The sequence below is a fragment of the Felis catus genome, chromosome C1 (genome assembly GCF_018350175.1).
Source record: "Felis catus isolate Fca126 chromosome C1, F.catus_Fca126_mat1.0, whole genome shotgun sequence".
NCBI classification, from domain to species: domain Eukaryota; kingdom Metazoa; phylum Chordata; class Mammalia; order Carnivora; family Felidae; genus Felis; species Felis catus.
In genome coordinates this window covers 78,401,299-78,417,259 of record NC_058375.1, presented here as the reverse complement: position 1 = coordinate 78,417,259, position 15,961 = coordinate 78,401,299, and the positions used below count along the sequence as shown (strand labels likewise).

The following is a 15,961-nucleotide window of genomic DNA, read 5'->3' as shown; positions in this document are numbered from 1 at the left end:
TTGCGTTCATGGTCAAATGCTTTTTACTCAAGACAGAGACCTTTTCTTTCCACAGCTGCAGAATTTTTCCTACAGCCTGCAATAGCAGCTTATTGCCTCCAATCATTTGTAATGGTTGTGTTCTCAACAGGACATGTTGTACATGTAGGCATTTATATATTAAAATACTTGAGGGCTGCCTGGGTGGCTCAGTCGGTTGAGCGACCGACTTTGGCTCAGGTCATGATCTCACGGTTTGTGAGTTCAAGCCCCGCATTGGGCTCTGTGCTGACAGCTCAGAGCCTGGAGCCTGCTTCTGATTCTCTCTCCCTCTTTCTCTGCCCCTCCCCCACTCATGCTCTGTCTCTCTCTGTCTCAGAAATAAATAAACATTAAAAAAATTTTTGGGGGGGGCACCAGGGTGGCTCAGTCGGTTAAGCGGCCGACTTCGGCTCAGGTCATGATCTCGCGGTCCATGAGTTCGAGCCCCGTGTCGGTCTCTGTGCTGCCAGCTCAGAGCCTGGAGCCTGTGTCAGATTCTGTGTCTCCCTCTCTCTGACCCTCCCCATTCATGCTCTGTCTCTCTCTGTCTCAAAAATAAATAAACGTTAAAAAAAATTAAAAAAATAAAAATAAAAATAAATTTTTTTTAAATACTTGAGGTAGCTCACTGTTGATATTTGAGCACTAAATCTGAAATTTATTTATATATTATTTTCAGTTAAATTGATAAATAAATCAGGTTACTTTTCTATTTTAGAGTTTAATTTTTAAAAAGTACTCAATATGTTAAGATGTTTATTGCAACAGAAAGAATTGAGAATTTCAGTGTTGAGATTAAAATCTCTTATAGACTACCTGTTCAAGTTTAAGGTTTCTATGGTTCTTTAAATTTTAAACATGTCTACCTGCATACAACTAGAAAAGTTGACCCCAAATATTGCCTCAGTTTTCTGGGTGTTACTAAGTAGTGTATGTCCTTTTACTTTATGTCTTTCGACCCAGCCTAACAAAACTTGACATATTTTCATAGGTTTTTTTGTCTTGCAATTTATTTCATTCATTCTACTCTATAAACATCTATAATTATCACTGGATTAAAAACAATAGCTCACATTTAATAGGTATTTTCTACTTTCTAGTAGTTAATATCAACTAACATTTCGTTCCCATTTATTACCAGCTGCTCTTTAACTAAATGTCTTCTTTTAGCCTGGCACTGCAGAGGATACAAAGGTGACCTGGACCCTGAAAATATATGAACAATCCAAACATGGTTCTGTGCTCAAAACGAGATACTAGGTTAAAAGATACTAGGCTCAAAAGCTACTAGGTTATGTAATTCCTAGACTGAATCAAGGAAGCTTCCTGAGGTTGTTGGCATTATATGTGAGTCTTTAATAGGATTTGGTCATCTGGAAATAAAGGAGGAAGGACAGTCCAGATGAAGGCAGAAAGGCAGAAATAGGAATGTGCAGGGCTTGTGCTGGTTCCTGGGTCTATTGGGGCTAAAGCACATGGTGCATGAAGGAAAGACACAGGAAAGAAAGCTTAAGAGGCAGATGCAAAGAATGTTCCAATTATAAGGACCAGTGAATCATTTATCCCAACACCTTCATTTTATGGATGAAGGCACTAAGGCAGACAGAGAAGGGAAGTACCCTCAGTTATTCAGTAGTGGGGATGGAATTAGATTTCAAGCTCTCTTGGATCCCACAACTGAGCTTCCAGTTAGGCTGGGACAGATCAAGGAGTGCCTAGAATGCCAGGCTAGAGCCAGGTGGTCACCTCAATGCAGAAGGAGCCACTGAAACCCTCATGGGTGAGTGCGGGTCATTTGTAGGGTTAGGGTGAGAGATAGGGTTAGGTGTAGGTTAGGTGTAGCAAAGGTGAGGCAGAGACTAAGATAATTTGAAGGCTTCTAGGCTAAGTGACTGGGAAGTCAGGAATTATATTTTAATAAATGGTTTCTGTTAACACACAGAATCCAATCTAGAAAAAAAAATTAGTTCAATTAAAAACAATCAGTTGTTCTCAAAGTAACTATTTGATTAATGTAACTTCTTTAAAATGTCATATCTTTAGACACAGATTCTAGATTAAGATTAGGTTAAGGAAGGTTGGAGAAAGTGGGCACAGTCTGTAATGTTTATCAGGTACTCAGTTTGCCTCCTCTGACTCTTTGTTTCTGCCCTTGGGGGAGACAAAGATTCTATTACTTGAGTCCACACCCCCATATATTTTGTATTCTCTTTACATTTGAAGAAGAGATAAAATATTGACTTCTTTTTTAAAAAGTATTTTACTGGTAGTTTATTTTTGTTACATTTATTTTTAGTTCTACTTTTCTCACAAGCAGCATTTCCCACAGGTTACTGTTGGCCACAGACAGGTAAAACCTCCCCAATCAGCAGCATGAATCTCATTCCCCTCCCCTGTAGAATTACAGGCCAGAGATGCATCTCACAATAACTGGTGCACTCCAGGGAAGGCAAAGAGTGGAGGTGTCAGATTGTCTGGGTTCCAATCCCAGCTCTGTCAACTAATGAGTCCTGAGGTCTTGGATAACTCATGCAACATTTCTGATTGAAGCTGATTCTCACCTGGAAAATGGAGCTAGCTAATGGTAACTCATCCCAGGTTTCTTCTGGTTCTGAGAATTGCTAGACAACGGGCCAATAAAGCTGACTGCAGTGCCAGGTGCATAGTAAGCATCTTGTTCAACCCTAAGCTATATGAATTGTCTCGCCCACACCTCAGGACAGATAAGCTGCTTAGAAAGCAGTAGCATTTCTAAAAGGAGTTGCCGTTCCCAAGTAACTAGTGCCCTTATTTTAGCCGTGCTTTAGAACTAAAGATGTTAACACAACCACTTCACAGTTTACTTCTCCTAGGTAAATTGTTTTGAGAGCATTACCAAGAGCCTTAAGATGTATATTTCCACATCTCTGATTTATGTAAAACTATCTGCCCAAAGCAAAACAGACCCTCTCTCTCTCCCCCAGTCTGGCCTGCTTCCCAGCTGTTCACATTCCCTACGGGATTGTTAGAAGCTCCACACGCTCTGCAGAAGGAAAGTAAACAGCTCAGCCAGGCAGGCACCCCACCCACCATTTTATTTTCTTAAATCACTCCTTTGGCTAATATTTCAGGGACAGACACGCGACGCATCTGGCTCCAACCAAATATTTTCAGTCAGTCGGATTCCAAGGTAAATATTTGCCACTTCGATTGCAGTTAATAGAGGTAGCGTGAAACAGGCAACCATTTATCAACCTTCAATCAGGGCCGGCTGGCCTCTTGGGTGATCTACTTCCTCCCCGTGAGTCCCTGCGCGGGTCCCCGCCCCCACGCTTCCGGTCTTGCGTACTTGGTGTCTGAGACTTTCTGAGGCCTGTCTAGGAAATTCTCCTCCAGGCGAAGCCTGGTGAAGGGTTTTTACAGGATTGCTGGGCTGCTGGCTTCGCAGAGATCCTTTCATTTTTAGCCGGTGCTGTTTTTCCTTACTCCTCATGACTTGTCTTGTTGAAAGGATGTTGGTTGTGGATGAGAAACACCTGGGAAGGGTTACGGAAGTCTCTCAGACTTGTGATTTGAGGTGGAGGGCCAGGGAGATGTACCCCTGAAGCATTTACCTATTACTTAAATTGCTTCCTTGAGAGGCTCTTAATATTGGCCCAAGGCTTTTGAGCTACAGTGAATAAACGTTGCTCAGGGCTTTGTGTCTTATCCTGTCTTTTGCACTTGTGTGAGAATGAACATATTAGCTTTTTCTTATAGATGTACATTTTATGTAGGGAGAATAATAAAGAGAGATGAAAACACAGGAAAGTGGCAGGTGGGGTGGTTTTGTATAAGAAGGAAACTTCCTGCCTCATTCTGTGTCAGGGTTCTTAGCCTTTTTGGAGTCCTTTTGAAACTATGAAGACTAAGGACCTTTTGTTTTCCCAGGAAAAGACCTGTGAACACAGTACTTTGCCTATAACCTGAGGAGATTCATGGATCCCTAGAATCTATCTGCATACTCCCATGGAGGGGGGTGGGGCATGGAACCATGGTTAGGAAACCTTGGATTTTAGGTAGAGCATGCCTTGGGTGCCAGACATTCCTTGTGTTGCCTAGGCTGTACTAGGATGAAAAAAGTGAGGCACTTGCCTTAGGCATGAAATTTAAGGGGGCATCAAAAAGTTCAGAAATCAGGATACATAATGTTTTAATGCAATATTTTAAATGAATCTGCAAACTATGGCTGTGGCTTGTCAACCTTTTTTTTGTAAGCAAAATTTTATTGGAGTCAGGGTCGGGATTAGGACAAGATAGGTGAGGCACTGTTGTACAAATGCACGTTCGGATTCTGTCTTTATTTTAAAGTTTTTATATTTTGTATTTTGTTCATTGACTTTTAATTTTTAAATAGTGCATTAAAATACTGTTTTGAGTATTGAGGTTTTTTGACCCCTCCCCTTTAATTCTGCACCTGAAACCAGTGTCTCCTTTGATTACTGTAGCCACCAGCCCTGCTTGTGTCCAGGATGCTGTTCAACTAAAAACCAAATATAAGTGATCACTTGCTGTGTGCTAGGCCCTGGGCTCCCACATTTCCAGACAGCAAGGGTAGTAGGAAAAACTGATCTATCAAGATGGTTGATGTCTATTCCTGGCTCTGCCATGTCCTTCTGCATGACCTATGCCAAGTAACTTAACTTTTCTGAGCCTCTTCTTAACTGCAGAATGAGAAGGTGAGAATGGGTGGTTTCTGGTTCTGGCAGTCTGTGGTTCTATGACTTTGAAAGAGGCAACTAAGCCAAATTGTTCCCTAGAGAACAGAGTCCTCAGTGGGCAGCCAATTCCACATCAGCCCTCTAAGGTTCTCTCTTGTTTTTTATTTTTTTTTATTTTTAAATGTTTATTTATTTTTGAGAGAGAGAGAGAGAGACAGAGCATGAGTGGGGAAGGGGTAGAGAGAGAGGGAGACACAGAATCCAAAGCAGGCCCCAGGCTCTGAGCTTTCAGCACAAGAGCCTGACACAGGGCCCAAACTCACTATCTGTGAGATCATGACCAGAGGCAAAGTCAGACACTCAACTGACTGAGCCACCCAGGCACCCCATAGGATTCTCTTGATTTGCCTTCTTGATGGGGGGGTTTGGCATTCTACAGACTTTCATTTGTCTCAGTGTGAGGCCCCAGACCATCAAATCTTTTCAACTTGAGTACTGATTGCTAGAGTCAAAGATCTTGAGAGTTGATGAGAGTAAAGTATGGAGAGATGATTTTGTTTAAAGGAAAATGAGGCTCAGACAGGTGAAGTCAGTTGGCCAAGGTGGCACAGTGTCAGATTTAGAACGAAAACCTCAGTCCCTGACTGCCATCCGGTTTTTTCATTTCACCATGGTGTGATATGATGCATGCCTTTCTACTTCCCTCCAGAGAATTTCCTAAAAGTACTTTGAATTCTCTCTCATAATAGTCTTTCTAATTCCTGTGTTTATTAATTTCCTTGTTAAGATGCTGCTCCCCAAACAACTAGAATTCACCTACTGCTGGGGGATTGGGAGCCAGAATTCTTGATCAGTGTCTTATCCTTAGGTCTTCTTCCCTCTCCCAACCTCATTTTGGATTTAACTTCTATGGGGATTTTTTAAAACTGCTACAAGGCATTTAATCTTAGAAAGCTGACTTCCTCTATGTTTCTTTTGAAAGGTATTTTTAAACATGGAGAGAACAAGCGATGCATAACAATCTGTAAGGTAGGTACCGTTATTCCTATTTTACTACCAAAGAAACTGAGGCACAAAAGGGTAATTAACTTGCTCAAGATCTCCCAGCTTAAAAAAAAAAAGAAAAGAAAGAAAGAAAGAAAGAAAAGAAAAGGAAAAAAAGGAAAAGATCTCCCAGCTAAATATCAGAACCAGGATTCAAATCCAAGCACCCTGACTCCAGGGTCTGTGCTTTCTCAACTACCACACTGTATGGCCTGTCTTTTGGACCATTTCACCTGAGCTTGAACAATTTCAGTGATGGGGAGCTATCTCAGGAGATCCGAGTTCTCTTGCTGGGCAGCCTCATCTGTTGGAATGTCTTCCTTCTATTTGTTGGTACAAGCCATAGGCAGTTATCCAAAATGGTTTGCTATTGTCTAAATAAGAATAAAGGTAAAAAGGAAAGTGAAGAACACAGAGTAAAATCTATCAATCTGTCCTGCCTCCACCAAACATTTCTGACCCACTCACTTGCAGTTATGTGGGCTTTCTAAACAGGCATAAAGTTCCCTCTTTCAGTTTTGTGTCTATGGCAAGTAAAATCCCCATCCTATGTTTATACCTTGTTCCAAGAAAGATTTAGGTTGGCCCACGTGGATTATAAAACATGATTAAGGGGGCGCCTGAGTGGTGCAGTCGGTTAAGCGTCCGACTTCAGCCAGGTCACAATCTCGCGGTCCTCGAGTTCGAGCCCCGCGTCGGGCTCTGGGCTGATGGCTCAGAGCCTGGAGCCTGTTTCCGATTCTGTGTCTCCCTCTCTCTCTGCCCGTCGCCCGTTCATGCTCTGTCTCTCTCTGTCCCAAAAATAAATAAACGTTGAAAAAAAAATAATAAAACATGATTAAGTACCATAAATTAAAAGTCTATGACATGATTCAGCAATTTCACTTTTAGGTATTTTTCCTGCAGAAATAGTTACAGGAGCTTACCAGGATAAATATTCAAGGGATTTTACTTAAATTTTGTAATTGCACAAAAATTGTAGGCAATTTAGATATGCATCAATAAGGAGATGGCTAAATAAATAATGTGTTAATGGAGTTGTGAGAGGATTTTAATCTAAAATTGAACTGGAGGAAGGATACCTGGGTGGCTCAGTTGGTCAAGCGTCTAACTTCAGCTCAGGTCATGATCTCATGGTTCGAGCCCTGCATCGGGCTCTGTGCTGACAGCTCAGAGCCTGGAGCCTTCTTTGGATTATGTGTCTCCCTCTCTTTCTGCCCCTCCCCTGCTTGCACTCTGTCTCTCTCTCAAAAATAAACATACATACATACATACATACATACATACATACATACATAAAATTGAAATGGAGCATAAGAAATGGAGACTCTCATGCATCCTTCCTCAGAAGAATAGAATTTAACTGAGAGACTGATTTCTTGTAAATGCCTGATTTACAGAAGATCAAGACTTCTCTCCTGACTAATGAACATCCACCAAGAATCTCTCCCCATCCCCAGGCCAATGAACTTGCTGCTGGGACTCTGGCTGGACTTCCCCCTCTTTGCACTCCTTGCTCATAAATACAGCCTGCCCCAAACCCTCAAAGGACTCACCTGTAGCTTGCTATAGCATGCTTCTCAAATTGTAGTTCCCTCTGCTATTCCCAAATAAACTCAAATTTCTGATAATTTGACCTTGCTCAACTTACTTCCTTGTTTAGGTTAACAGAGTATCTTTTTTTTTTTTTTAATGTTTATTTTATTTTTGAGAGAGAGAGAGAGAGAGACAGAGTGTGAGCTGGGGAGGGGCAGTGAGAGAGGGAGACACAGAATATCAAACACACTCTAGGCTCTGAGCTGTCAGCACAGAACCCAAAGCAGGGCTTAAACTCAGGAACTGCCAGATCATGACCTGAGCCGAAGTCAGACACTTAACCAACTGAACCACTCAGGCGCTCCAGAAATAATCTTTATCCTAATGAGTGTGAAGTGGTATCTCATTGTGGTTTTGATTTACATTTTCCTAGTGATTAGTGATATTGAGCACCTTTTCTACTGGCCATTAGTATATATTCTTTGTGATATTGAGCACCTTTTCTACTGGCCATTAGTATATATTCTTTGGAGAAATAGCCATTCAAGTCATTTGCCCACTTTGTGACTGGGTTATTTTTGTGGAGTTGTAAGAGGTTTTATATGTTATCAATTCCTTATCAGAGATATGATTTGCAAATATTTTTTCCATTTTGTAGAGAAATGTGCCTTTTCTTTCTATGGATAGTGTCCTTTGGTGCACAAAAGTTTTAATTTTGAAGAAGTCTATTTTATCTATTTTTTCCTTTGTTGTTTGTGCTTTTGGTGTCCTATTTAAGAAATCATTAACACTTCATCATTTTGCCTGATAAAGTGTAATTTCCCTAAATCCCTTTTCATTTTACTACCTTTGCCCACCTCCTTTTTTTATTTTTTAAAATAATGGTTACAGTGAAGATATACAACTGCCTGAGATCAAACTGGAAGAGGCAGGGCTTAAATTAGTTAATACATTAATATGGTCCTTAGTGTGGCAGTTATTCTGGGTCACATTTTCTGGATATTCGTTGGACATTGGTTGGATTCAGACCACACATTTTCTCTTTGGCTGCAGCTAATATATTAACTGGCGGTGGGATCAAGTCCTGCTCCTCAGTGGCAGCTGGGCCCTCCCTTGGAGCCTCTCTACAATCCCTTCACTTATTGCTAATTGACTTCCTAATTCCCCACAGCAGCTGTTGTAAGCCTTTTCCACTCTCCTCCATCGCTTTAATCTCCCTACTCTCCACACCGAGAGGCAGGTGATCGTGCATCCATGATCAGGTCTCTTTCCCACTGCCTTTCGGTCCTCTGCCATCTTCACCTGTCTCCCTGGAGCCCTCATCCCCAGGTTCCCCTTTATCTCTCAGAGCCTGACTTATGCATTTACTCCCTCTCTCCTAGCTTCCATTTTTCCTCTTCTTTTCCCTTCACACAAACAGACTCCAGTCTTCCTCAACCTATAAGAAACCCAACCGTATTTCTCTTGAAGTTAATCCCATTCTTTTTTCATTACTGGCAAGCCCTTAATTTTTTTTTCTCATCACAAAAGTAACATAGTAGTAGAAAATTGGGAAGTACAAATAATCAAACATGTTTCAGACACCCATAGTCACACTTCTAGAAGTAACCACCAATGTAAACATTTTGGTTTATATCCTTCCAATCTTATTTCTAAGACTTTGAGACTTACTTAGACTTTGAGGGCATTCTGGATGTTCTCTTTTGTAACTTGATATTTTTCCTGTGTCAGTGTTTTTCTAACCATGATTTTTAATCATTGCATTAAAATTTCCATTGTATGGATGCTTGGTAATTTATTTAGCCATTTTAAGTCATAATCATAGGATTATTTACAATTATTTGCTATAATTAACATAACAGTACAGCCTTTGTAAATAAATCTTTGTACATAGTCCTGATTATTTTTTTTAGTACAGATTTATGAAGGGAACTTCCTGAATGCATATCTTAAGTATTTGAATACATATTTTATCATAAAATATAAGTGTTTGATAGAGTAGCCAACTATCATCTCTTCCACTTTAAACTCCTGTTTACTGAATTCTAAGCAATCCTGGCTTGTCCACCATCACTAAAGCTGCCCTGTCAGAGGGCAAGTTTAACATCAATTACTAATCACAAGTCTTTTCAGGTCCTGTTCTGCCTCATCTCTTTGCAACAGCTGCCACTTTCAGTCTTTTCCTTTTAAAAATGTTTTTTTCTTTCTATTTTACTTGAGTGCTTCTACCTCCCTGGTAACTCATTTTCAGACTCTTTCCTGGTTCCTTTTGTTCTGCATGATATTTTTTTTATTCTCTACTTACCTCAGATTTTCAACTATTGCATTCATGCCATTGCTACATAGATCTCAACACAAATCTGACCTGAGTTGGGGTCTTCTGGCCTCTCCATCTCACATCACCCCACTCTTCCCTAACTGCTGCCCCCTCTCCCCAACCCTACACGTACTTTATGTTCCAGTCATTCTGAATTGCTTGCATTTTCTATGCCTCTGATCATGTGCTGCTCTGTGCTTGGAAATTCATTTCCCCCTTCCTCACTTGATAAAGCTTTACTTCTCTTTCAAGATTCACCTCCTTCAGGAAGCTCCATGACAGCTTCCACTCCCACTCTTTTATACCTCTTTGCCCCCTAGCCTGGCCAACTAGGGTGACCTTCCTCTATGCTGTCATGTTTGTGCTTCTCTCCTTGTGCTGTGTTATAATGGTTTTTTTTCTAGGTTGTAAGCTCCTGGAGGGCAGGAATTGTGACTTTGAGGATTATATTCCCAATGTGTAGCCTGGTGCTTGTCATCTAGTAGAAACTATAGTGAATATCTGCATCCCTTAGGGTGGCTCAGTTGGTTAAGCATCTAACTCTTGATTTTGGCTCAGGTCATGGTCTCACAGCCATGACATTGAGCCCATCATCAAGCTCTGTGCTGGGTGTGGAGCCTCCTTGGGATTCTCTCTCTCCCTTTCTCTCTTCCCCTCCCCTGCTTATGTGCTTACACACACACTCTCTCTCAAAATAAATAAACATTAAAAAAAATCTTCATCCCATGGTCAAATCATACTCTGATCTTCCTCTGGGGACCTGTCCACTGCCTCAGTCTTGAACCATGGGTTTGAGTGGGACTGACCTAATCCTACCTGAAGGGGTAGGTCTAAACTGGCCACATTACCCAATTACAGCAAACAGGAAATCTTTGTTTTTTTTTTTAAGAAAAAACTTTAGGTTCTGTGACACCTATTGGAAGAGACACGCTTCTATTCCTCTTCATGATAAAGTGTAAAGACCTAAGGTAGAATTTTTTATCCATTTTGCTAGTGTGAAGGGGTGCCTGGAACTGTCTGAGGGCTGTGTATGGAAGATGAAGTGGCTATCCTGGAAGACAAAGCAGAGACGTAGAGTCAATCAGCATATGCATGTATGTGTGTACTGTTATTATTTTACTTAACAATCACATGTGTTATGTGTCATGGGCTGTTCTATGTGCTTTATAAATATTGACTTATTTAATCATCATATCAATTTTATGAAGTAGGTACTATTATTATCCCCATTTAGTGGCAGAGAAAACCAATACACAGAAAGCCTAGATAACTTGCCTGAGGTCACACAGCTCATAAGTGGGGATCTGAAGCTGGGCTTAGTCACCAGTCTTATGCTGTCTCTCATTGTACAGTGGCACCAAAGAGGGGCTTAAAGAGCAGGGCTTTCTCTGAAGTCAAACATCTATTCAGTGTGATATCCTTTCTTCACTGTGTTTGAAATCTAGTTAACTATAGGTCCTGCACCTGAATGCAGACTGAGGGAGTCTCTCAAGCAGGCCTTATGCTTTCTTACCTATGGCTAATCGACACAGAGCCTATGACCTCTGAGCAAGCTTTTTGCATCAGATTTTAAGGTGTCCCCTGCTCAGAAAAGGCTAGATAGGAATCTGTCTCTTCGTGTGGTTTATTGGATCATGTAATATGCAGGTTGAAAGGGGCCCTTAAAAATGATTCCCTCTGACCCTCTAAATTATTGATGGGAAAACTGAGGCCCTCTGAAGAAGTGTGGCTTGTTCAGGGCCAAAGAGAGAGTGTAGTATGTTTGTTGCACTGGTGGTTTGTAGCCCTTTCTATCTGAAGAGACTTCCTAGAACTCAGAATGTACCCGGCCTGGATGAGAGTATAGTGACAAGATTTGGGTCCTGCACCATTGAGACTAGAAAGCAAAGGGTAAATGGTGGCTCAGACACAGCCATAAGCAGGGTGGAGGCTCCATTGCCTACCTCTCCCACCTAAGATCACCTTGCAGGAAACCCAGACATCTTGATGGGCATGTCAAGGTCACTTTTGAATCCTTAATTCCTTGACCTCTCAGAAGCATTTGACACAGTTATCCATTCCCTCTTCAAAACTTTTTCCTCCAAGGCACTTTGACCTCTTGGTTTTCTTCCTACTCCTCTAGCTATTCCTTCTTCTTATTCTTTTTCTTAAGTTTATTTATTTATTTTGAAGGAAAGAGTGAGTGAGCACGAGCAGGGGAGGGGGGCAGAGGCCCAAGCAGGCCCCTCGCTGAGCACAGAGCCAGACGTGGGGCTTGAAATCATAAACCATGAGATCATGACCTGTGCCAGACTCATAACTGACTGAGCCTTCCAGGTGCCCCCTGGCTGTTTCTTCCATGACACCTTCATGAGTTCTTTTTCCACCTGACTTTAAGGCTGGTGTGTTCCTGGACCCTCTCTTTTTCTCCCTTGCCATACTCTTCCTGGGGATAGACAGATATAATCTATCCTCATGGATTTTTGTGATTTACATGCTGGTACTTTTCAAATTCATATCTCCTAGCTCTCTCTCCAAATGTCAGACCATACATTCAAGTTACCAGCTGGGCAGTACCACTTGGATATTCCCTGGGTACCTCAGTGGTCACATGGACAAAACTGCTCTCACTGCCTCTACTTCATATGCTCTCCTAATCCAGATCTGTTTCCCTCATAGTCTCTGTCTCAGTAAAAGTACCACTACCTACAAAACTCTACAGGCTTGACACCCTTGACTTCTCCTTCTCCCCATCCCCATAGCAACTTCTCTGGTTTAGAACTTCATCACCTATAGTAGCCTTGTAACTGGTTGTTCTGCTTTAGACTTGCCCCACTCTAAGTTGTTCTATGTATTGTAACCAAAATTAACTGTTTTTGCATTTTCAAAAAGGTGTATTTTTAAATCACAAAACTGACACACACTTGTGACAATTTGAGACAGTGTAGTTAGTGGGATATAAAGTAAAAACTGAAAGACTCCCATCTCCCATATGTCCAACCTCATTGTGGGTAAACAGTTTGGAGTATTTCCCATCAGACTTTTTTTCTACGCTTATCCAAACATAACTAGGCACCTACTGTAGGCTGTATGCCACTTTATTTTCCAGAAATCCAGAAATTCCCATTTCCTTGCACATTCCAGGCTCTATGTCCTTTCCTTAATTTTCTCATGTTTTCTCTTCTCTTTCCTCATCTTCCCTCTTTCAGCTGACACCTACTGATACTTTTAAGATTTATCTCATGTATCATCTCTTCCTTTATGCTCCCAGACTCAGTAGGTATGTCCCCTTTTACCTAAGTTATTGTGCTGCATTATTATAAACTCTTCTGTGTTGCTTTCTCCCACTGGGATAGAGTTTCTTGAGGAATAGTCTATGCCTTATTCTCCATGGCATTCCCCCACACTTGACATAAAACCGGGCAGTGTTCAGTTCACATGACTGAATGATTGTGACTCTTATTACTGCCTGTGTCTCCTGAAGTGCAAGTGCCTTGGGTTGGGAGGCAGTTGTTTCAAGCAGACAGGACTATGAAGCTTCCTGACCGTCTGTTCACAGCAAGAATGGGAGACAAAATAGAGTCTGAAGAAAAAGAGAAAGTATCCAAAAGTGGGGAAAGGAGCCTGGTGGCATCAAGGGAAGGAAAGGAACTGATATTTATGAAAAATATTCACAGTTAGCATCTCATATATGCTCATATCAACACTACCATCTCCACTTTACAAATGAGAAAATTGAGGTTCAAGATGTAAAGTACCTTTCCCAAAGTCACCAAGTGAGTAGTAGAGCCAAGTAGCGAGCCAATTCAAATCCGATTCTGTGTGAGTGCAAAGTCCAAGTTCTTACACACTGTGCACATTGGTGACCTGGTGGGTACGGTATGGTTAACACCAGCCATTTCCCTAGACCCTTCACGGGTACTTGGAAAAGGTCTGTGTCTTGGAGCCTCTGAACAGAGGCCTTTAGCTTCTAGGGAGATAGTGACAAACCCAGCATGTAGATTTTTAGACACTGTGGGTCTTTTCACTTCCATATGCCTTGAAAGGGAGGCCATGGCTTCAGAGTTTATGTTGGAGGAATTGAGTCTTTCAGGGTTCTGGAGGAGGCCAACCAAGGCTTTGGAAAGTCTTACTCAGCTGAACTTCCTGCAAATTTCTCTCAGGCAACTATAACTATCCTTAGTCTTCTCCTAGCCCTTCATCAGCCCTAGTTGCTGTGTCGTTTTGGGATCTGGTAGCCAGAGTACACCTATGGGGCATATCATCTCTGGAGGCTTAGCAGCCTGGGGCCCAGGTCCTTCTTGGCTGTTGTGGGTTCCTTGAGATTGAGGAGGGCACTGCAGAACAGGGGTGGGGGGCTAAGGTACTATTGGAGTAAGGAGCTGTGTCCAGGGGTGAGGCTGAATCACAGGGGATGCTAGTCCTGCAGTCCACAAATGTTTACTGATGCGACCTCAGTATTGTTTGGTTTTTGAGGGAAGGGATGCCAGGTCTGTCCTTTAGGCATACTGAAATACTAGTGGTTCTTGTCTGTGTCCTATATCTCTTACCTCCAGAGCTTTATACATGCTATTTGCTGACTGGAATGCCTTCTACCTCTTCTTTTCACTGCTAACTCCTTTTTGTTCCTTCAGTCTCAGCTTGCCTGTTACATGACTCTTCAAGACTGGGGATCTCACACTCCAAGGTTGGGTAGGGGGCGCATTTGCTAGTTAACTCTACACTTCTGTTTTCCCTCTTTTCTTGCCGGAAGTTGTTGGACTCCCCATTTGGGAAATTCATTCATCTCGTAGTTAGTCTCCTAGTTAGTATGACTGATACCCTTTCTTCCAGCTCCAGGCAAAAGTCTAGTTGTTTAAGCCAATTAATTCTCATGTCTCATTCTACTTGTTAACTGTGATTGGTTCAGGTATGGGCATAGACTCAGAAACAATGAACCAAGGAGAAACCAGAGGCATTAAGAGTTACCAGAAGAGCCACCTTCTTTTCTAGAGACTGAATGAAGAAGGATAGAGGTATGCAGCTTCACTGTGAGCAACCTAGAATTTAATAGAGGAAAGGTTTAAGGGGTGACAGCCTTGTGGGAATACAGGCTAGGGAACTTAGCCTCTATCATTAAAAATAGAACGTTTTTGGGGCGCCTGGGTGGCACAGTCGTTAAGCGTCCGACTTCAGCCAGGTCACGATCTCGCGGTCCGGGAGTTCGAGCCCCGTGTCAGGCTCTGGGCTGATGGCTCAGAGCCTGGAGCCTGTTTCCGATTCTGTGTCTCCCTCTCTCTCTGCCCGTCGCCCGTTCATGCTCTGTCTCTCGCTGTCCCAAAAATAAATAAACGTTGAAAAAAAAATTTAAAAAAAAATAGAACGTTTTGGCTCCCATATTTACTCTTTATTTACTTTCCACTTCATCAGGATTTTGGACAAGAAAGAGGGGTGCTATTCATGGAGGACCCTTTGGAGCTCCAGCACAGTCTTTGCATACACACCCATCCACACATAAACACTTGCTCTTGGGGTTATTAAAATTTTTTTTAATGTTTGTTTATTTTTGAGAGAGAGAGAGAGAAAGAGAGAGGCAGAGAGAGAAGGAGACACAGAATCTGAAGCAGAATTCAGGCTCCGAGCTGTCAGCACAAAGCCCAATGCGGAGCTCGAACTCACAGACTGCGAGATCATGACCTGAGCCAAAGTTGGATGCTTAACCAACTGAGCCACCCAGGCTCCCCGGGGTCATTTTATATACTCTTTGGATCATATTCACCTACTTGTAAAAAAAGTTTATTTATTTATTTTGAGAGAGAGACAGAGGGTGCAAGTGAGGGAGGGACAGAGAGAGAGGGTGAGAGAATCTCAAGCAGGCTCTGTGCTGTCAGCATGAAGCCCAATGTGGGGTTCCATCCCACAAACTGTGAGATCATGATCTGAGCTGAAATCAAGAATCAGACTCTTAACCAACTGAGCTACCCAGGTGCTCCCATATTCACCTAGTTTTTATAAAAATCCACTTTTAAGATTTGTGTTACAAATATTTTCCCACGTATTTTCTTTGTGGCCTTTGTTTTTGGTACAAAAGTTGTAAAGTTTACAGTGAAATAAATCTTTGATCTTTTTTAGAGCCTCCAAGTTTCTAGTCTTTGTTAGGAAAGTCTCCCCTATCCTTAGTCTATAGTATAGTCTCCAAAGTTTTCTTGCAATATTATTTTTCACTGTTTTGCTCTCTACATTTTTATCCATTTGGATTTTTTTGTGTGCAATATGTAAGATTAGAGTCCATTGTACTTTCTCCCATATGTATAACCAGTTGTGCCAATATCACTTATTAAATAGTCCATTTTCTTCCCACCAAATTGAACTTCCACCTGTATCATGTGTTAACTTTTCATAAATA

At 41.8% G+C, this 15,961-nt stretch overlaps 1 long non-coding RNA gene across 2 annotated transcripts in view; it reads left to right on the top strand.

The window, feature by feature from the left end:
• Positions 1 to 3,342: 3,342 nt before the first annotated feature.
• Positions 3,343 to 15,961, top strand: part of LOC109502463 — a 33,626-nt gene continuing 21,007 nt past the window's right edge. For both annotated transcript variants that reach the window (XR_006584552.1, XR_002161064.3), the window contains exons 1-2: positions 3,343 to 3,469; positions 5,683 to 5,729. This is a non-coding gene — a long non-coding RNA (uncharacterized LOC109502463). The remainder of the gene's footprint in view (positions 3,470 to 5,682; positions 5,730 to 15,961) is intronic.